The sequence below is a fragment of the Rhinolophus hipposideros genome, assembly GCF_964194185.1.
Source record: "Rhinolophus hipposideros genome assembly, chromosome: 1".
Taxonomy (NCBI): Eukaryota; Metazoa; Chordata; class Mammalia; order Chiroptera; family Rhinolophidae; genus Rhinolophus; species Rhinolophus hipposideros.
This window is the reverse complement of record NC_138047.1, coordinates 20,592,570-20,614,594: the sequence shown is the minus strand read 5'-3', so window position 1 is coordinate 20,614,594 and position 22,025 is coordinate 20,592,570.

The window sequence follows — 22,025 nt, the reverse complement described above, 5'->3', positions numbered from 1 at the left end:
CTAGTTTTTGGTTATTATGACTAATTCTGCTGTGAACATTTACATAAAAGCTTTTGTGTGAACACATGTTTTCATTTTTCTTGGGTACATTCCTAAAAGTGGTTTTATGGGGAGCTGATGTGAACTTTTTAAAGAAAATGTCAAACTGATTTCCAAAGTGACTGGCTGCACTATTTTATGTTCCCATCAGCAATGTATTATATTAGGATGTCAGTTTCTTCACCTCCTTGCCAATACTTGGTATTTTTCTCTCTGATTATAGCTGTTGTAGTGCTTTTTCTGCATTTATTGAAATGATCATTTGAATTTTATCCTTCATTCATATGATACATTATTACATTTATTGATTTTTGGATGTTAAAATAACTCTGCATTCCTTGGATAAATCTCAGTTGGTCATGGTGTATAATCCTTTCTATACGTAGCTGAATTCACTTTGCTTAAGTTTTGTTAAGGAGTTTTTTAAATACATTTTTATTGGGGAGGGAGAACAGGACTTTATTGCGGAACAGTGTGTACCTTCCTGGACTTTTTTCCAAGTCAGGTTGTTGTCCTTTCAGTCTTAGTTGTGGAGGGCGCAGCTCAGCTCCAGGTCCAGTTGCCGTTTTCCAGTTGCAGGTGGCACAGCCCACCATCCCATGTGGGAATTGAACTGGCAACCTTGTGGTTGAGAGGACGCGTTCCAAACAACTGAGCCACGTGGGAGCTCAGCGACAGCTCAGCTCAAGGTGCCATGTTCAATCTTAGTTGCAGGGAGCGGAGCCCACCATCCCCCTTTCGGGAGTCGAGGAGTTGAACTGGCAACCTTGTGGTTGAGAGCCCACTGGCCCATGTGGGAATTGAACCGGCAGCCTTCGGAGTTAGGAGCATGGAGCTCTAACCATCTGAGCCACTGGTCCGGCCCCTTGTTACGGATTTTTGTGTGTATATTCATTAGGGATGTTTGTTGATTTGTTTCTTTTTCTTGTGCTGTCTTTTTCTGGCTTTGGTATCAGGGTAGCTTTCTCTCCTCTAATTTCTGATAGAGTTTATGAAGGATAGGCATAATTTTTTCTTTGAATATTTGAGAGAATTTACCAGCAAAACCATCTGGTCCTGGTCTTTTTTTTAAAGGAAGATTTAAAATTCTTATTCAACTTCTTTGTTTGACATAGGCCTATTCAGATATTCTATTTCTCCTTGAGTCAGTGTGTGTCTTTCTAGAAATTTGTCTATTTTATCTAAATTCTTTAATTTGTTGGCATGAAGTTGTTATAATATTCTCTCATAATCCTCTCATTTTTGTAGGGTTGGTAATAATGTCCCCCTTTTCCTTCCTGATTTTACTAATTTGTGTCTTCTCTCTTATATTTTTAGTTAATATAACTAAGGTTTTGTCAACTTAGTCTTTTTAAAGAAACATCTTTTAGTTTCATAAATTTTGCCTGTTGTTTTTGAGTTTTTGATTTTATTGATTTCCACTCTAATCATTATTATTTCCTTTCTTTAGCTTGATTTGGGTGTTTGCTCTTCTTTTCCTAGCTTTATAGAGTAAAAGCTTATGTTATTGTTTGAGATCTTCTTTTCTGATATAGGTGTTACAGTTATAAATTTCTTTTTTAATTACTACTTTAGCTGGTTTAACTTTAACTTTAATTACTACTTTAACTTTTCCCATAAATTTTGAGATGCTGTTTTCTTTTTTATACAGTTTAAAATACTATAAAAGTTTCCTCATGTTTTTTTTCCTTGACCCATAAGTTATTTAGAAACATGCTGTTTAATTTCCAAATATTTGGGGATTTCCAAAATTTATTTCTATTGTGGATCTCTCATTCTGTTGTAGTCAGAAAACATACTTTTCATGATTTCAATATTTTTAAGTTTGAGACTTGTTTTGCAGCCCAGCATTGGTCTATCCCAAAGAATGTCTCATATGCTCTTGATAAAATTTGTCATTTTTGCAATTGTTGGATAGAGTGTTTTATAAGTATCAGTTTGATTAATAGTGTTGTTCACTTCTGTTATATCTTTATTGATTTTTTTTTGTCTAGTGGTTCTATCCATTATCAGACGTCTATCAATTATCAAAAGTGAGGTATTGAAATTTCCAGATATTATTATTGAACTGTGTCTCTTTTAATTTATATCAGTTTATGCTTCATGTATTTTGGGACTGTTGTTCGGTGCATATACACCAATATTTGTTATATCTTCCTGCTGAATGGACCCTTTTATCATCATGAAGCTTCTTTTTGTTGTTGTTTGTTTCTATAAATAGCTATCTTCTTAAAATCTATTTTGCCTGATATTTATATAGACACTAGCCATTCCAGCTCTCTTATGATTGTTTTTTGCATGGTATGTATTTTATTCTATCTTTCATTTTTTTTTAAAGATTTTATTGGGGAAGGGGGACAGGACTTTATTGGGGAACAGTGTGTACTTCCAGGACTTTTGTCCAAGTCAAGTTGTTGTCCTTTCAGTCTTAGTTGTGGAGGGCACAGCTCAGCTCCAGGTCCAGTTGCCGTTTTCTAGTTGCAGGGGACACAGCCCACCATCCTTTGCAGGAGTCGAAACCGGCAACCTTGTGGTTGAGAGGACATGCTCCAACCAACTGAGCCATCTGGGAGCTCAGCGGCAGCACAGCTCAAGGTGCCGTGTTCAATTTTAGTTGCAGGGGGCGGAGCCTACCATCCCTTGTGGGACTTGAGGAATTGAACTGGCAACCTTATGGTTGAGAGCCCAGTGGCCCATGTGGGAATCAAACCGGCAGCCTTGGAGTTAGGAGCACGGAGTTCTAACCACTCGAGCCACCGGGCCGACCCAATTCTATCTTTTTATTTTGAATATCTTTATGTCAATGAACATAGGTTTGTCTCCTGTAGACAGTACATAGTTTGCTCTTGCTCTTTATTCAATTTGGCAATCTCTGTCTTTTGAATAGGGCATCTAGTCCAATTTCATTTAATGCCATTATTGATATGGACAGATTTCTAACTGCATTTTGGTGTTTGTTTTCTATTTGTCCCACATCATTTTTTCATTTATTCTTCCTTTACTGTCTTTTTATGTAAGTAAATATTTTTAGCTACCATTTCAAATCACGTGTTGATTTTGTTACCATGTAAGTTTTAGTTATTTTCTTAGTGGCTGTTCCAAGATTTATAATATGCATCTTAATGTAGCACAATCTATTTCAGAGTAATACTAACTTAATTCTAGTAAAATATAGAAACATTGCTTCAAAATAATTCCATTCTCCTCTTCTTTGTGCATTATCATATATTAAATCTTTATTTGTTATAAGCCCAACAAAAAGTATAATTATTGCTTTATAGAATCTTCTGCCTTTCAAATGAAGAAACATTAATATAGTCTTTTAGATTTAATCACATATTTACCATCTGCAGCACATTTCGTTTCTTCTTGTGGATTTAACTTATCATTTGGTGTCACTTCCCCCCCCCCCCAAAGTATCTCCTTTAGTATTTCTTGCAATGCATAACTGCTAACAACAAATTCACTCAGTCTTTGTTTACCTGAGATTTTCTTTATTCCACTTATATTTTTGAATAGAAGTTTTGGTGGATATAGAATTTTTGGTTGACAGTTTTTTTATTTCAACAGTTTGAATACATTGTTTCACTGTCTTCTGGCTGTCAAAAGACAGTGCTTCATGGATAGTTTCACGTTTCTGCATGATCAGGGATTTCTAAATGAAGAGCTTTGGAACTTGAGTTAAAAGATGTTTGATGGCAAACATGCTTTGGAAGTTTAAGGTAGAAGATTCCAGAGAGAGTAGAAGATATCTTCACTGAAGACAATTATTGTTTATTCCAAAGGGTAACATAAACTTCTCATCCTCATAGAGAGGATTCGTTTACATTCCAGAGTGAAGGCTTCTCCTTCCATCCCTTCAGGTGCAGATGTACAAGAAGTTCCTATCTGAGCTCTGTCTCATAATTTTGGGGATTGCTCTCCTGTAGTACAAATCTTTTTGCATGTGCAGGTAATATTGGCATTCATCTCATTGTCCTGTGGGGAAATGGGAAACTGATATAAGCTGTTCTGCAAATAAAGATCTTTACTTGAACCAAAGGTCTCTTGTTTTTGTTTATATATGTGTACATTGAGAAATCAGCCACAATAGTTTTTCCGCTGTATAAATTGTTTTTCTCTTGTTGCTCTCAAGATTCTCTCTTTGTTTTTGTATTTCTGCAGTTTAATTATGATAGGTATAGGTGTGAATCTCTTTGTGTTTATGCTACTTGGGTTTGTTGAGATTCCTAAACCTGTAGATTAATATTTTTCTTCAACTTTGTGAAGTTTTTGGCCATTATTTCTTGAAAAAATTTTTCTGCCCCTTTCTCCCTTCTCCTTCTTGAACTCTCATTACATGTATGCTGATACACTTGATATTGTCTCTCAACTCTCTGGGCCTCTATACTTTTCTTCAATCTTTTTTTCTCTCTGTCCTAAGGTGGGATCATATTTATAGCTCTATCTTCTAGTTCATTGATTTTTTTCTTTTGCCGTCTCAGATATGCTGCTGAAACCCTCTGGTGAATTTTTTCCTCCAGTTATTCTGCTTTTCAACTTCATAATTTCCATTTGATTCTTTCTTATAATTTCTATATCTTTACTGAGATTTCTTAGGTGCTGAGTCATTGTACTTCCTTTGACTTATTAAAATGTGATTTCTATAGTTCTTTGAAATTTCATAAGCAAGCTTCATAAATTTACTGTTGTATCTATCTCCAGTGCCTAGAATAATTCCCAGTATACTCGTATAGTACATCTCAATAAGCATTTGTTGAATGGATGAGCTAATAATGAAATTTAACCTTATCCTCTACGTATATGTCTCTTCTCTATGCATGCCAGAAACTCATTTTGTTTTTCTTGCTCTGAAAATGTTCGCTTCAAGTGTTCGGTCTTAAAATGGAAGCTTTTTCAGGGAGATCATCAATGTCTTAATAAACAATAGGACCCTTTTTCTCAAGCATGCGGCAACAGCAGATAGATAAAGGTACAGGGAACTCACACTGTGTTAATGATTGAAAACAAAATAAAGGAGATCACTAATCCATTTGAACATATTTATGCATAATATTTATTGCAGAAATGGTAGGAAAAAACACCTTCCTCTGAGCTGATTGTTCTGTTCTATTTCTTCCACCTCACCTTTCCCTTCCCCACTCCCAAACGCTGGCATAAAAACAAATGCACATCTCGCCAATCTTGGTTGTAAGAGAGGTTTGCTATAAAGACAGATAACATGATGTGGAGACACCAATAGAATGATTAATAGAACAAGCAGAGAGACAAAAGAGAAGTTTAAAGGACACGGTAAAATGGTAGGGCACTTAGATAATTGGCATTATTCCTTGCAAAAGGTAGGACCTTTCATGTTTTCTGAATGACAGAGACAAGGGAAGAATAGGAAAGATACACGAAAAGTTGCTGTCATGGGAGTGGACAGAAAATTCTATGGAGGGCCACAGGAGAAAGGCCTGATGTCTTTTTCTTAGTAGAAGAAGTGTGGGATGAAAGCAAGAAAAGTGTTTCCAAGGGAGTCAAGCCTGATGTGAACTCTGGAGGATAAGCAGGGTTTTCTGCACTTGTTGAAGAGTGAGGGGAAAGATACTCCAGGCAGAAGGAGCAGAGAAATAGCAGGGAACTAACAGTCCACTATATAATTGCTTTTCAACATTGATCTTCACGATTATGTTTATTTAGTTCAATCTGATAATTAATTATGTTAGCTTTGCACATGTAGCAACTGAGCATGAGAGAATGAGGCCTTCAGACAGGATATGTGGTGAGGTAAGTCAGAGTAAAGTTAAAGTATTCATAGATAATACTGTGAAAGAACAACACACAGAGATAATTGAATGATGCTTGCATTGACATTTTATTATAAAATCTCTATTAAGCACACTTTTGCAGAGATGATTTCTGTAACATTCCTACATGATTGCCATATATATATATATATATATATATATATATATATATATATATATATTCATTTTGTTTGCCCTATAGATTGTTATATGTCTACTCTATTCATTTAGATGAGATGTTACTGATACATTTGACTATTCAAACAAGTAATAAAGATAAGGAGTGTGGGGAAGTGTGTTCAGAACAGTCTGACAAAGTTTTATCCAATAAGGAATTGTAGTTCAAGACACCTCGAAGTCATTGCAAAACCATCCTGGCCTTAAGCAGGGGCTGAGAGTTAGGAAAAATCTGTACTGCCATTGTCTTCCAGTAACTGCTTCTGCTCTATCTCTATTAGTCATCTGAGTACAGTTAAAATAACATTTATGGTTTTCTGCTTAACACTCTAGAACAGACGATCAGGAAGCCATTAGATAGAGACAATGGGTAATCTTAAAATCAGTGAGATGTCCTAACCAGCCTTCCCTCTCAACTTGCTGTAATTGAGTGCAGGCAGAGGAGATAGAGCATTAAGCTACTCCATCCTCACCCTGAATATGTGAGTGGAGCTGAAACATAAGATAAGAAGACTCTTAAAGGTCCTCTTGTGTAGAAAGGCTTAGGAGTGGTATAAGGAGAAACTGTTGTGGGTGCTGCTATTATAGTATATCCCACAGCCTGAAACTCCAGTGAATTTGGGGGTGGGGATAGAGTTGGGGAAAGGCAGGATTAGGATAGTACCAGACATCCTTCTTTCCTATGCAACATTTTGGTTTTTTTTCTTTAAGGAAGGGACCCTATCACACTTTGTCTCCTTGCTTTTTCCTTAGTTACCAGCGATGTTGCTGACAAGGGGACCTCAGTGTGGATATTTGCGGGCTCTGACTCATAGACCAAGTACACTGCCCCACACTCCATTTTCATTTTAATGTGTAGTCTTCAGGTTTAACCCCCAGTTGTTTTCTTCTTTGCAACATATATCGTAGTCTTCAAACACTCAGACACTGCCTTTTGAGTTGACAGATTACAGATCCTTCTCTACATCTACCCCCTGCAAGGAGTATTTTGAGAAAATGAGGTACACATGGTGTCTTACTCACAAGATCTCACTCCTGGTGGCAGGCTATCTGGGGGCCGCCCTCCCGGGAGATTTGGGTTAGATAGTTACCAAGTCTTCCAGACTATGGTTTTGAAACATCTATCTTGTCTTTTCTTTGGAATGTTTCTCTTCTCTTTACCTCTCTCTGTTTCTATAGCCACCACTTTTTAATCGAGACTCATTACCCATGCTTGGATTTTGGCACTGGACTTACTAGCTAGTTGTCCTGACTCCCTGCTTAGAAACCAAGAGGCTTCTTATTTTCATATTAGGAAGTGCACATATCCCTGCCTTGCTCTAATGTCTTTGGAAGACCTCACACTAGTTCTCCAAGAATGTGTCATACCAGTGTTCCTCATCACAGACCCCCTGATCTGATTGGGCCAGAGTCCTCACTGTCCCCTGGAAATTTCACCTAAAGCCTTGTTTGCTGTATTTTATTATTTTATTTTAAATTTTACTTTATGGAATGTCATTTTCCATCTCTTCTGTTGATTCACATCTTACTCAGGACCCCATCATCTAGAAAGCCTCCATGGACCTTCCTGCTCTCACTCCCCTATGAATTCCTTTTGGGCTTCATGACTATCCCAAGAGCTCATTGCAGTTTCACACTGACTTGTACAGCATTGACTTCTACTACCCACTAATTGTTTTCAAATCTTGGTTTTCCGATTTAAAAAATGCTTTTTAATGATGGTAATTCTATTACATACTACTTTAGTGTGTTTAAAGTGTCCCCAACAGTCCTGGGTTTGTAATAATTCTCAATAAGTACTTTTAGCTTGATTAATTCTGCATTTTCCAGCACCAAAGTAGGCTGCAGTAAGTTCCACAAACGTAGCATTTGTCCCTTGTTCACATTTCTTCTGAGATACTTTCAACATCTTTAGGGAACTGTCAGCTTTGGCATGCATAAAAGGGGCAGAATAAAGTTGCCTAAGCTATTCATCTGGAAATCCTTTTTCATAATGCAGTCACTCTTCTGAGCAGGGTTCTTTGGTTCCCTCTAAATGCCACTGAAATATTCTTCCTCATTCCATCTCCTGCCTTCTAGGAGTGCAAAGACCTCTCATATGAAAGAATTTCCACCTGAGGTATGGTGTTGCTTTCCCTCCATTGTTCCCCATTGCTATTTCAGTCAAAACATGTACCCTGAGTTTTTAAAATATTTTCCTTAAGTCATTGTCACTATGCATGGATTCAAGCAGACCATGTAAATGTACAAATATCATGAACTCTGAAATGTAACTATAACATTTTGGTATCATATGGCGTATCGTCCCCACAGTGAGTGAGAATGTTGGTCCCAATATCCGTCACACTGAATATAGTCCCAACTTCCATTTTCCTCAGTTCAATGGAATTCAGTTATTCTCTTTTATAGAACTGGAGGTAAAAATCAATCAACTTACAGAGAGTAGGAAAATTGTCTTTTCGTAGAAAGAACAGTTTCATTAATCCCCTAAAGAACACTGGTCTTTGGTGTCCCTATTATTCTGAACAAACCCAGTCAGCTGTTTTTCACATCCTCCCAGGATTTTTAATCTGCTCCGGTCTCACCCATGCTTTCTGAGGTCTGCATTGTGGATATTTTTCTGTTGGAAGTAGAATTTTCCTGGATTAAAACTTCACACCTCTAATTCTACTTTCTTTTTTTCTGTGTTTTCTTCTAATTTTGTTTACTTCCCCTACTTTTCATCTTCCATCTCATTAACAAACATGCCCTATGCTCAGCTCTAACACAACCCAATTGAGTTGTATCACTAATCCCACTTCTCAAGAAAATTACATGATTTCTTTGTTTACCCACCTTACATTTAATTTCAGTTGAGATTAGAAAAAGATCAAGTCATTGAAACAATAATTTCACACTAACTAATACCACTGGGCCATCTGATTTTATTGTATTGTCCAGGTTAAAGAATTTAGCTTAACATTAATTTCTCAGGGGTGGGTAATGCCTTTATTTCACCTGTAAAACAACAAATCATTTCTGAAATAGTCTCTGGAGATGTATGTACATGGGCAAGGTAAATGTATTTGAAGAGAGTTCTTTTGGAGGGATCATTCATAACATAGGATGTATCCGAAATCCCCAAACTTGGTTAGGAGTATCTTCTTTCTCCTTTATCATTCTTTTGTTAAATTCATGACATATTCAGAGTCCCAAAAGCCTTGGTCTGTTTCATAATCCTTTAAGTCACTAACTCTATCATTTCCCCTCCCCTGACACCCACCACTTGATTTCTTCCATTTTAGGAGATTTGCAGTAGAGTTTAGATTTAGAAAGAATACTCTTGGAAGGAAGGGAATTACATCCATACCAGAGGGGATAAAATTCCTTACTTCTTAGTGAGGCTATTTGTAACCTGGGATTAAAGTTGATTAACGACAAACGCTGAAGTTTCAGTCTAAGTTTACTAAGAAAACCCCAAATCTTGTCTGAAGGGTGTATGAGGAATGTGGGTATTAGCAAGAGATTTATGTTTAGAAATCGAAGTTCCTCTGTTGCAAAGTGGCCTCCTCTTAGAAGGGGGGAGAGAGGGAGTCTTGTGTATTGGTAATGCATTCACGGGTGACTGGAGAAACTCAACAGCGTTCTTCAGGCTGAAGAGATGGGCTCATTGGTTCCCCAGGCAGGCATCCTGCCTGCTGCCTAAAACCAATAACCTTGTGTCCCTAAGCCTCTCTGTCCAAGAGCATGTTTTGGTTGTCTGGTTGTTTGTTTTGGAAATGTCACAATAAATCACTGAAGAAAGGATATTAGAGAAAGGCTACAAATTCTTTGGGGACATAAAGCCTCATGCATGTGGCCTCTGCGAAGAGGAAATTGCTATAGATAATATTTGCTTTTTCTATATTCCCTGAGGACAATAAAATAGAAATGGGAACAAGAGGTAGAAAAAAATCTGTTATTTGTTCGCTGAGTAAAGCGTTCTATTTTAGTCATTCTGGTCAAACAAGGGAATGGGGACACTTGATCCTGAGCTGATTCAGTGCCCTGGGACCCAGGACTTAGACAGTTATATCCGGTGGGGTGAGACCCCCCTCCCACGCGTCCAAGATTGGCCCAGCTCTTTTTCTGGGGAGTTTGGCAGGGCTCTCCTGCATCAACTATGTCTCCATCCATCTCATCTGATGCAACCTGAGGCTTTTCGGGACAGAGTGTTTAGAGACAGTTTTGTAGTCTTGGCTGAGAAAGGGTCAAAGTCAAAGCACCTTTCCTTGCAGAGGCATGACCTTGTCTGTGCACGTGCGGGGGGGGGGGGTTTCTCTCCTTCCTCATCTCTTTGAGCATCGCTCTGTAAGGGTTTTGGCTCAGGCATAACAGTCGCCACAAGAATCCGTGAACCACAGCCAAATCTGACGTCACCCACGAGATGAAACACTCCATGTACAAGGCCCGCAGGCAGAATCCTTTGCTCAGGGGACAGAAGGGGACGCTGGTTGCATCCTAGGTGGTGACCCTCCTCAGGACCCACTGCCCCTCCCCCAGAGGAGGAAATGTCTGCCAAAAAGTCCCCGAATTACTCAGAGCTCATCAAAGACAGGACTCTGCTTCCCCGGAGAGCTGCTTATTTTTCCTCTTAATTACCAAAGCATAGGGGTGTCTTTTCTGAAATGTTGATTTGGAGACTCTTAATTTAAATGTGTGAGGCCGCCTCATTCAGCTTGCAAAGGAGATTCTAAACAGCCCAGCGGGAAGACCTTTGAATTCTAGCACCCTCCACCTGGGAGAGGTTGGCAGAAGAGACAGGTCAGCCGAACTGCTGACACTTTCAAAGGAGTTATTAAGATGGACAAAGACTGACAAACAACCATGAAAAGGCAGAAGCCACTGTATTAAAAATAGAGGATTTTAGCAAGAAACGGTCCCTTAGCCATCTACAGGGGTCACACGGGGATGAAAGTGATTAATTGTACTTTAAATCTCAGAGGAAGATTCCTCTAATGTTGTAGATGACAGAAATGAAGAATGAACGTTATTATCTGATATGAAGTAGGGAGTCAGAAGTTGCTGAAGAGATACATATGGCTGATAGGAGGAAGAACCAAGAGCAAGTTTAAAATAAACCCAGGAAAAGCTTATTGAAAAAAAAAATTTTTTTTCCTGGTCTACAGCAATGCTACTGGTCTACAGAATATTACTCTTTTTCGACTGTAATTGACATTTGTTTTTAAAAGGAAGAAAACAACAAGACAGGGAGTATAAACCAGGTACCCCTAGGAGCGGAACCACCTGCTGCCTTCTGTTCAGTGTTTCTATCCACAGGTGTAGTCCGTGGACCTATAATATGCTGGGTTACTCTGGGTCCTCTGAGAAGTAGATGCCAAGATGAGATTAATGCGCCAAGATTTCTATAGAAGTAATACCTGTGTGAGAAAATGCAGAGGGAGGCAGGAAAGGATGGAGAGCCAGCAGACCACAACACAAGTCTGACACGGAGTGAAGTTGAGAGGGACGGAAGGTTGGGTGGAAATGTCCAAGATCACGATGCGTTTCAGGAAAGGCTCAGCAAGGCCGTTGGGGATCCTTGAGGCAAAGCCAGGTTCCGTGTCTAAGAGGAGTCACAGGTCTCTCAGATGTGTCCTGTCGAGCTCCGTCCCTGTGCAAAGTGGGACCTGGAGGAAAATGCGACAATGGATAGCAGAGCATGCAGTTGGACCTCTTGGTCAGTGACGCTTCCTGCAGTTGGAAGTTTGCACTACAAATTCTCACGGTTTCCACAGTTGTTATGAATTTTCATAATAGCAGTCCTATTTTCTGTGGCATTGGAAGGAACTTTGAAGATCATTGTTCCAGCTTTCTCATATTGCGTATGAACAGACGTGGGCATGTGGTGCTGGGTGACTTTCAGTACTGGGCAACCCCGGGCAATGGAGCTGATTTTCTCCTTAAAATATTCCAGTGTCCCAACTCTAGTGCTCTTCTCACTGAGCCACCAACACTCATAAAGTCGTGGGGGAGGTCACAGTTCTTAAAAAATAAAATTTATATTTCTGATGATAAAACTGTACACATTTCAGAAAACTTGGAATATAAAGAGAAATACAAGAAGGAAAATTTTACTCAGAACTTGGTAACCAAACTCTCAAATTCTTAACTTTTTGGTGCATTTCTTTACAGTTTTTTTCTATACAGTTTTTATTTATCAAAGTTTATACTCTATAAAATTTTATTCTGTTATTATGAACTATGTAAGAAAACAAAGGAAAATTAAAGTTCTTCATGATCTTTGAAAGAAATGTTTATAAAACTTACTGTTTCCATCTGGGATATTAGACCATGTCTTCTTACCTTCTTAACATTTTCTGCCCCATTGCTTTATGGAAATTCTGTCTGGTCTCTGCATGGACGGAAAGATTTGGGGGCTACAGGTTAAGGAGAGAATGGTTGGGAATGAGGGGGAAGGGAAAATTTATGACTTATTCCCCAAAGCAGAATCTGCATGTGTAAGGATGTTACAGACCCTGAATCTGAGTCCAGAGGATGAGTTGACTGACACTCCTTTCTTTAGTCAGCTCATTGTTTTCCTTAATGCAGCTTTGTGTGACTTATTGTAAATTACTCCCAAGTTCTGGCATTCAGCTATTATCTGTCAACGTTTCCCTCTCTCTCTTTCTCTCTCTCTCTCTCATCTCTCTCCCCCTCCTCCACCCCTCTTCCTTTCTTTTAAAGGAAAATTAGGAGTGGTTATAGCTTGGCTTTCATTGGTATTGTTGTTTAGCACAGTCGTTCAACACAAGATATGCCATATATTTGCTGGGTTCTGAAGATACAAATACATAAAGATATACAGTCTGCCTGCAAGGAGATCAGAGTCTGATGGGAAAGTTGTATAAAAACAGATGATTACCACAGCAAATAGAAATATAGCATTAGATATATATACAGGATATCATAGGAAGAACACCTGAGGAAGATCACCTGTCCCAGCCACGTGAGTACAAGCGCGTGCGAGAACACACACCCAGCACACACACGTGCGCATGCACATTTAATCTTGTTTTAGTTCAGGTTTCCTCAGAAAGAGAATCTTCAGTAAGATATTCTATGCCAATGTTTTACCTGGAGTTTAATCTCAGGAAGGCAGGAGTGAAGCATGAGGAAAATAAATCAGAAAAGAATTGAGAGCATCATCAGGGGTGCATTGCAGAGCTGGGTATGACTTGGTATTAAGCATAAAAAACTGCTTGATTTTGCAGGCTCATCTTCAGACAGGCCACATGAAGAATTACGTGTCAGAGAGGAGAAGAGTTTATCTACCATTTTCCCTTCATCACAAGTTCTCCACACGGGGCAATCTCCTCCACATCTGGATTGTACATATGTGGGCATTCAGGGAGTCCTGCAGAATCTCACACACCAGAACCAACTGGGAGGTCCCTTGTCAGGAGGTGAGAGGCCCGGGTACAGGTATTGAGGGGAGATGATGTTGGTTGGTGCCCATGGGAATATGGTTGCCATGGTAGCAGATGTGCAAAGAGTGCCCATGGGCCTTTGGTCAGATGCCTCAGGGAGAATCTCAGGTGGTGCCCATGCAACTGATGGAGCAGTGCTTATGAGTTGTGTCTTCAAGAGTAAGAAGGTTATATCGTCATGCGTTGTTTAACAATGGGGTACGTTCTGAGAAATACATTGTTAGGTGATTTTGTCATTGTGGGAACATCCTAGAGTGCACTTACATAAACCTGGATGGTCTAGCTACCACTCACCCAGGCTCTATGGTACAGCCTATTGCTCCTAGGCTACAAGTCTGTACAGCACGTAACTGTGCTGAATACTGGAGGCAACTGTAACACAATTGAAAGTATCTGTGTATCTAAATATATTTAAATATAGAAAAGGCACAGTAAAAATATGGTATAAAAGGTAAAAAATGGTACACCTGTATAGGACATTTACTATGAATGGAGCTTGCAGGACTGGACGTTGCTGTGGGTGAGTCAGGGAGTGAGTGGGGAGTGAACGTGAAGGCCTGGGACGTGACTGCCCACGGCTGTAGGTTTTATACACGCTGTACATCAGGCTACACTACATTTATAAATAAAAATCCCTTTGTTGATAGTAAATTAAACTTACTTTCCTGTTAACTTTTTTACTTTTTAAAATTTTTTTAAAAAGTTTTGATTCTGGCAAGAACACTTAGCTTAAACCACAAACATTGTACAGCTATACAAAAAAATATTTCTTTATTTTTATCTTTATTCTATGTTGATAACTGTGAATAATTTATTGTGCTATGATGTTGTGATGGCCATGTACGACTTTAGGACACCTGCTGTGACTTTAGGATGTTACCAAGGCTCTGATGTCAGAACCACTGAGAGGTTACCACGGCCACAACAGCACCAGGCGATAGGAATTTTTAGCTCCATTATAATTGTGGGGACAGAGCCAGGAGTGCAGTTTCCAGGCTCCCGGCCTCACGTGGAAAGGCGCTCACTCGGTAGTAAATGGCCATCAGCTGTGATTGGATGGCCATCAGCTGTGGCTAGTTGGCCGTCAGCTGTAACCAGTGAGCCATTGGCCATTAATACAACTGCCGTGGCTACGCTAGCAGAAAATGTGGGCTAGCAAGAAGATGGTGGCTGAGCTAGCAAGAGTGGATTGCAGTTAGCAAGGGGTTGGTTGGCAGAGGAGCAGATGGTGGGCTGTGGATAGTGTGGCTCCTGCTTCCTGTGTCTCCAACCCAGCCGCCAGCGAGATTATAGTGGTATGACTCCCCTACCTATGGCTCTGTGGGTGTTCCTTTTAGGCCTCACCATATCCTGCGTTCTTATGTGGGGAGTGGGACCAGAGACCCTGCATGACACCCAGCATGACAATAATCATATGGGACCACCATGGTATATGCTGTCTGTTATGCAGTACATGACTGTAAAGGAAACATCTGAGTGGGAAGGCTATTCCAGATGGAGGAAACTGTGAGAGCAAAGGCTCAGTGGTAAGACACGGCCTGGAGCAGGTGTTGCCAAAACCCGACAAACTTGTTTGTATAGATAAGTTTTCACTGTGACACGTCCGTGTTCATTCCTTTATATATTACCTGGGCTTCTGTCATGCTACAATGGCAGAGTTGTGTAGTTGTGACAGAATCTGTATGGCCTGCAAAGTTTAAACAATTTTTTGTCTGGACCTTTGCAGGCAACGTTTGCTGACCCGCGGCCCAGAATATACAAGGTACTACAAACAGTTCAGTTTCCAGAACAAGGAGTGAAGGGTTGTGAGCACAGGCTGAAGAGTGAAGCAGGGGCAGATGATCAAGGCCATGTTTTCCAGGTAAGGAACCTCCGGATGATTTTAATCAGCTTCCCCAGATAAGGAACCAGAGTATGAGGCCGCTTTGGGGTCTACTTCCTCACTTCTATGGAATTTTCCAGCATTAAGTACAAATTAGACAATTCAGAATCACTCGAATATGACTCACCTAGGGCATTGCTGTGGAACACATGAAGTCATCTTGGGGGTAGTGAGTTTTCTTCTCTGCAGCTCTTACTGGTTTCACCTGGACCAGGCCATGGTGAAATGGTACCTGTCCCATACGCACATGGTCCCTAGGAGTGCAGACCTGCTGCTTCCTTGATGAACTGAAAGATGTCAGCCTCCATGCACTCAGCGTAGGGAGATCTAGAGTGAGAAGGTGTACTGGTCATTTGTGAGGACAGAGCCCCAGAGAGCAGTTTCCAGGCTCTGGGCCTCACGTCAAAGGGTGCTAGCTCCTCTAGTAGATGGCCATCAGCTGTGGCTAGTTGGACATCAGCTGTAGCCAGTTAGCCATTGGCCACTGATATAACTGCCGCGGCTAAGTTAGCAGGTGAGGATTGTAGTTAGCAAAGGGTTGGTTGGCAGAGAAGTGGATGGCAGATTGCGGATCACGTGGCTCCTGCTTCCTGTGTCTCCAACCCAGCCACCAGGGAGAATATAGTGGTATGACTCCCCTGTCTATGGCTCCGTGGGTGTTGCTTTTTGGCCTCACCATATCCTGTGCTCTTGTGCGAAGAGAGGGACCAGAGACACTGCATGACACCATTCTTCCTGTGATGAGAGCCCCTTACCTTTCAGGCATGAAAGGGGCCAGCTTTTGCAGCCATTTCTGAAGAGAGAAGGGCTGGCATTCAGAATTTGAATAAAAATGCTTTTTAAGTCCTGAGGCACTGTCAGTATCAGGAGAAGTTAAGGGGGGCAAAAGATGGAAAGTGAGACTCTCCTATACCCCTCAGAGAGTGTCTTTCCCCCAATCCCGTCCCCTCCTTTGCTCCTTCTTAAAAACCTTGTGACTCTGAGAGGTGACTGATCTGGAGGACCTTGGACCCTGGGACAGAGGAGCCAGTGGCTGACGCTGGCAGGTCAGGAGAACTAGGCCTTAGCAGACCCCGTATAGCAATTGAGGGTTTGGGCTCCCACCAACTCCTTCTGGTCCTTTTGGACTCTCTACAAAAATAAATAGAACATATTACATGTAATGACCTGTGTGAAGAGGCTGAAGAAAGTACGAGGCCCAGTGAAATCGAAGCTGAGGGATCCTTCCCTTCACACCGCAGCTGACCAGCAGACACTGGGGAACAGAGTCTTCTAGTTCAATGCACTGTTTCCTGGAGCTAGTTCATAAAATGGTACTGTCGTACAGGGCGGCCTGCGGCGTCTCTTCTCCCGCTCCCCACATAAGAATGCAGGATATGGTGAGGCCCAAAAGGAACACCCACGGAGCCATAGATAGGGGAGTCAAACCAATATATTCTCGCTGGCAGCTGGGCTGGAGACACAGGAAGCAGGATCTACATAATCTGCAACCCGTCCTAACAGCAGTCCGCGCTTGCCAGCCACCATCTTCTTGCTAGCCCCCATTCCTTTCTGCTAGCGTAGCCACAGCAGTTATATTAGTAGCCAATGGCTCACTGGTTACAGCTGACGGCCAACTAGCCACAGCTACTGGCCATCCAAAGACAGTTGTTGGTCATTTACTTCCTGAGCCAGCACCTTTCTATGTGAGGCCGAGAGCCTGGAAACTGCTTTTTGGGGCTTTGTCCCCACAGGTACCATGGGAGGGAGATGACGCTCCTGGCTTAGCCAGGAGCAGGAGCTCCACAGGAGTTTCTAACTGAGCCCGAGTAACATCAGGTATAAGATTTTGGCCATTGTGGGTAGATATCCCACTTCCACAGAAAGATGGCATAACCTCTCCATAGAGTGTTTGATGAATTGCAAATAGAATAAAAAAATATAGTGGGGTTTGGAGAATGCCTCCAGGAATTCTGAAGCACTGAGAACACTAATGGGAGGTGTTGACGTGGTAGTTGAACTGATTACAAAAAATTACCTTACGGACAGTGAAGAAGTCCCAAGTCTTGATCATTATGAACTGTTTATTGCAAAATTCTAACTGAGAGAAGACTGATAAGCCATTCAGTGCCTTGGGAAATTCAATCAGAGTTAAAAATTAAGCCCACTTCCTGTTGAGGAACGGTTAGAGCAGTTGCCAAAGGCTTTGAGCAACAAGGTAAATGGTGTCTCTAAATTGTATTTGCTATTGAGAATGCTCCTTTGGGTTAAATGCCAATTAGGTTACTGCCATAGTGATGCATAAATAATTTAAGTTATCTAGACATAGCTTTGGTTTCTTGTCAAATCATAGAAAATCTATGAAGTGGTTCTGGCCTTAATAAAGTGGGAAGAGGATCAATGGATTACTGCTAAAGTTGCACCAATAACGCAATAGTGTTGATTCCCCCCACCCCAAAGTGTAGTATCAAATATCTTCTGCCTGTATGGTTTTCACTATTTAAAACTAAAATTAGAATAGTTCACTTCTGAAAAGTAAGATCAGCTCTGAGAAAAACAAAACATCCTTAGCTGTGTAAGTCATCATCATGACCCCTTTAACCTCTTTGTCTTTTTCCAGTGTGGGAGGTAAAGCAAGTGAAATGTAAATTAAAAGTGTTTGGTACAAAATGTGAAAAGATATTATAATATATTGTATGACCTTAGATGTGCGTGTTCCCTTAGTTAAAAAATGTATCATGCACATGTTATGTGCCAGCCATACAGCACAGGTGTTCACCACCGTGTCGGGGATGCAGTAGTTTCTGCCCTCCCAAAACTTACAGGTAATAACACAAGAACTCATGTACGATTAAATCTCACCAAGGCCAGTAGGGGTTGGTGGAGACAGCCTTGGATGGGACATTAAGAAACATATGCTTGCAAAGGAGCTGTTACCACCACAACAGCCATGTGTCTTCAGGAAAGTCAGATACTTTAGTCCCAGGCTGTGTTCTGTAACCTGAAGGGCAGCGCCAGCATCGATCGTCCAAATCTCCTAAATTGTCTAACCGATTCCTGAGTCTAATAGATGTTCCACAAATGTTTGCTGAATGAGCAGACCCCATATTCTCTTACATTTCTAGCACTCTATTCAAAGAGTATGGTATTACAGATTACTTTTGTCACTGAGAGTCAAGCCTGTGTCTCTCATGTGCCAGCTTTTAGACAAACCCCTTAAGAAAGGAGTGCAGGAGAGCTATGTCCCTCCTTCCCCGCTCCACACACATGTTGAAGAGGCCAAAGGATCTTTCACCATGGCCCAGACACTCCTTGACCAGGCACCCCCCCGCAGCTCTTCTATTAGTGCCTCCATCTAACATGACCTTGACCGGTCATCTAACACCTCTTCTTGTTGTCCCACTGACTAGGGTCTAATCCCAGGAGCCCTGAGGCAGATGGCCCTGTAAACAAATAGTGGGTTCACTACAAAGGTGAAATCCCATGTTAGAAGTAAGTAGAAGAAATTTTCATGGATGGCAGTACGATGAAAGAAGTAGGTGATCGGTATACTTTGAGCCAATGAAGAGATTCCCATTATGTGGTAGCCGTGTCTTCTCACATGTGACCCCTCCTGTACTGGCTGAGGTGACCCCCAAAGTATAGGGATAGCATCTGTCTTGCTCATCATTGATAATTTTCTTAACAGTGACAATAATGTTGTGATTATGTGAGAAAATGTTTTTATTTTTAGGACATACATGACTATATATATATATATATATATATATATATATATATATATATGGGGTAAGGGGTACAGTGTCATGACTGCTGTAATTTATTTTCAAATGACTTGCAATATCTATTTGTTACTGATTTGTCTACCTGTCTATCTCAATAAAACAAATATGGCAAAATATTATCAATTTTGGATTGCAGATGGAGGGTCTATGTGTGATCATCATGTTCTTTAGTATGTTTGAGGATTTTCATCAAAAGCATTGGAAGAAGTGATACAGCAGATGTTTATGATCTTGAGGTGAAATGTGACCCCAAAGGGTCATCTGTTTCAGGCTTGCCTCCCACCAGAATCGCATTTGAACCATGAGTGTTGGAGAATAATCTTTCCTTCAATAAAACATTCCTCTGCCTTCTTTGGCAGCCTATTCTGTATCTGTCTTTGCTGTTAAGAAGTTTTTTCTTATGTCTGTTTCAAATGGTAACTGAAATCACTGAGGCTCTTGGCTATTTTGGTATCTTCTGGTTTCTGAGCCTAATTGGAGCAGGTGCTAGATTTTTACTTTTTCTTCAGGATTCAAATTTCCATAGGTATTCTGGACGGGCTGGTGAGACAAGCTTCTCTTCAGTGTGGTCTGATATTTATTTATCTGAAAAGTCTGAAGGGAAACAGAAAGCAGCGCTATGATGCTGAGCCAGCCGTGCACATGTCTCTGCCCCTCACTTATTCACTGCTGGGAAAGCAGGCCTTCTCTGACGGCCCTATCTGAAAAAGCACCCCATTCTGGTCTCCCTGAGTGCTCAATTTACTCTAAAAAAACAAAACCGTTGTTCATTGCCTGCCATTGTTTGTTTGCTTGTTTCTTTGTTTTATTTATTGCCTAATTTATTGCCTATCTTCTCCACGAGTAAGTCTGTTCTGTGAGGGTGAGGCCTTGTTCTATACCAGTGCTTCTGTAAGCATCTGAATTTCCAGGAAGAAATTGTTAAGAAAACATTACTGGGGCCCCACCCCCAGAGTTTGCAGCCTAGCAGATCTGAGGGGGAGCCCAAGAATATGCATTTCTAACAAGTTCCCAGGTAATACTGACTGTTCCTGGTCCCCGCACCACATTTTGACAACCGTAGGTCTATTATTCGCCAATGTGTCCCAGCATGTGGAATAAAAAATGCTCCATAAGCACTGGCCGAGTGGATGAAGGAATGATTGAGTGAACGAGTGAGTGAAAGCTGGCTTGCCGGTTTGATCACTGGACTCTGAAAATGGGAGAACTTTTAAAACCAAATAATACTCGTAAACAGCTCAGGAAACTAATGTGTTTCCCATGCTGGAGGCTGGGGCCCGTGTGTAGGCAGGCTTTGCTAAGAAGAGGTGTGAGTGAACAAAATCCTTGTTTTAAGTCGTGCTTACCCACTCTTGATGAGGAATTTACCATAGGGATGTTTAGGAACATTTTAAACTTTTCAGGATAATGTCATGGAGGATAAATTCTAATTCCCCTCGTGCCCTTATCAGAAGGGGAATGTAGTCAGTCTAATGAGTGGTCTTTATCAGAACAGTCCAGTGGTCTGAATTTGTAGGATTTTCTGCTTTTTTGGCTTTGGGGTCTTGCTAGGATGCTTTTCTTTCCTTAGAGGTATTTCCTTGTTGTCAATTCCGTTCTAAAGGATGTAGCATTGTAAGAGTGACTTCTTTGGAGTTGCATACTTAGGGTACCTGGGTGGCCACCAAGGAGCTTCCTCCAATTGTATTTGCTCTCTAGAATCTCAACCAGAATAGCTTTAGTTAAGTGCCCCAAGTCCTTTTCCTGAAGCTACATTTGATTGTTTGTTTCCCATTGATGTAAACGAAACACACTCTCAGCCCCGCAGGCCACGCAGACAACTGGGTGAGTGAACTGAGTGCTGGAGAATAAGAACAGAACACTCTTAGGTGGTATTATTAGCAATGTGTTATAGTTGTGTAAAACGATAGCTTCCAAATGACACAAATGATCTCATCTTTCTTGGAATTATTCCGTAGTGGACAGCTTGGTGTTTAAGGAACTCTGGGTGAATGGAGCAATTTGTTTCCAGATGTACATTTGTTGGTCAAGATTGTGCATACATGCCCTGTGGTGAAGATAAGCTCTAGTCTGAAAATGCACGAGTGCACAACATGCGTGTACACACACACACACACACACACACACACACGCACGCTCCTACCTCAGTACATGAATTTCCATCCTGGAATCTAGGCTGAAAGAAGCGGTGCTGCCCTGGGTGTGCTGGGACGGTCGGGGGAGTGGGAGTCTGGTATGTTTTCCAGGTTCTGTTTGGGTGTCAGATTGAGTGGAGATAGAGTATTCATTAATTTAGCAGAGCATCTGGGATCTTTAAAGCCAGAAAGAGCCATACAATTTATCAATCTTAATTTGCTCATGCTGCAGTTAGACAGAGAAGATCTCTGGGAAACTCTGACAGAACCCAGATGTTCCCCATTCAGCTGCGATCACACACACCAGCAAAGCCGCACAGCTCCACCCCCGACTTCCTCAGCCCCCCATAAGCCTGGTCCCTTGCACTTTGGCAGGCTGTACTAGTGCCTGCACGGTATTTAGTAGCAGGAACACACTAAGTCACTTAGGTTTCCTGGGGTGAGTAACCGTGCTTGCAACAGCAAGCTGCCCTATTGTCAGCTGTTGGTGCTAGGGGCCAGGGTAAAACTCAATCTAATAAATATTTGTGTTCTTAATTAGTGGATCAAGAGGGAATTGGCCAACCCACACAGAATTGGGGACACTCTCAGATCTCAGAAGTGCTCTTCTGTGTCAGCTGTGTCTTGATGGCCATTGGAAGAGTTAGAACTGATGATCACCCCATTATTTTAAGTTCCTTGGAGGTAGGAGCTGAATCTTATACATCTTATATTTTCCTACAGTTTCTCCTATAATGCCTTATATAGCAAAGCTCCATCAAATGCTCATGGCTGAATGGGACCTTTGGACT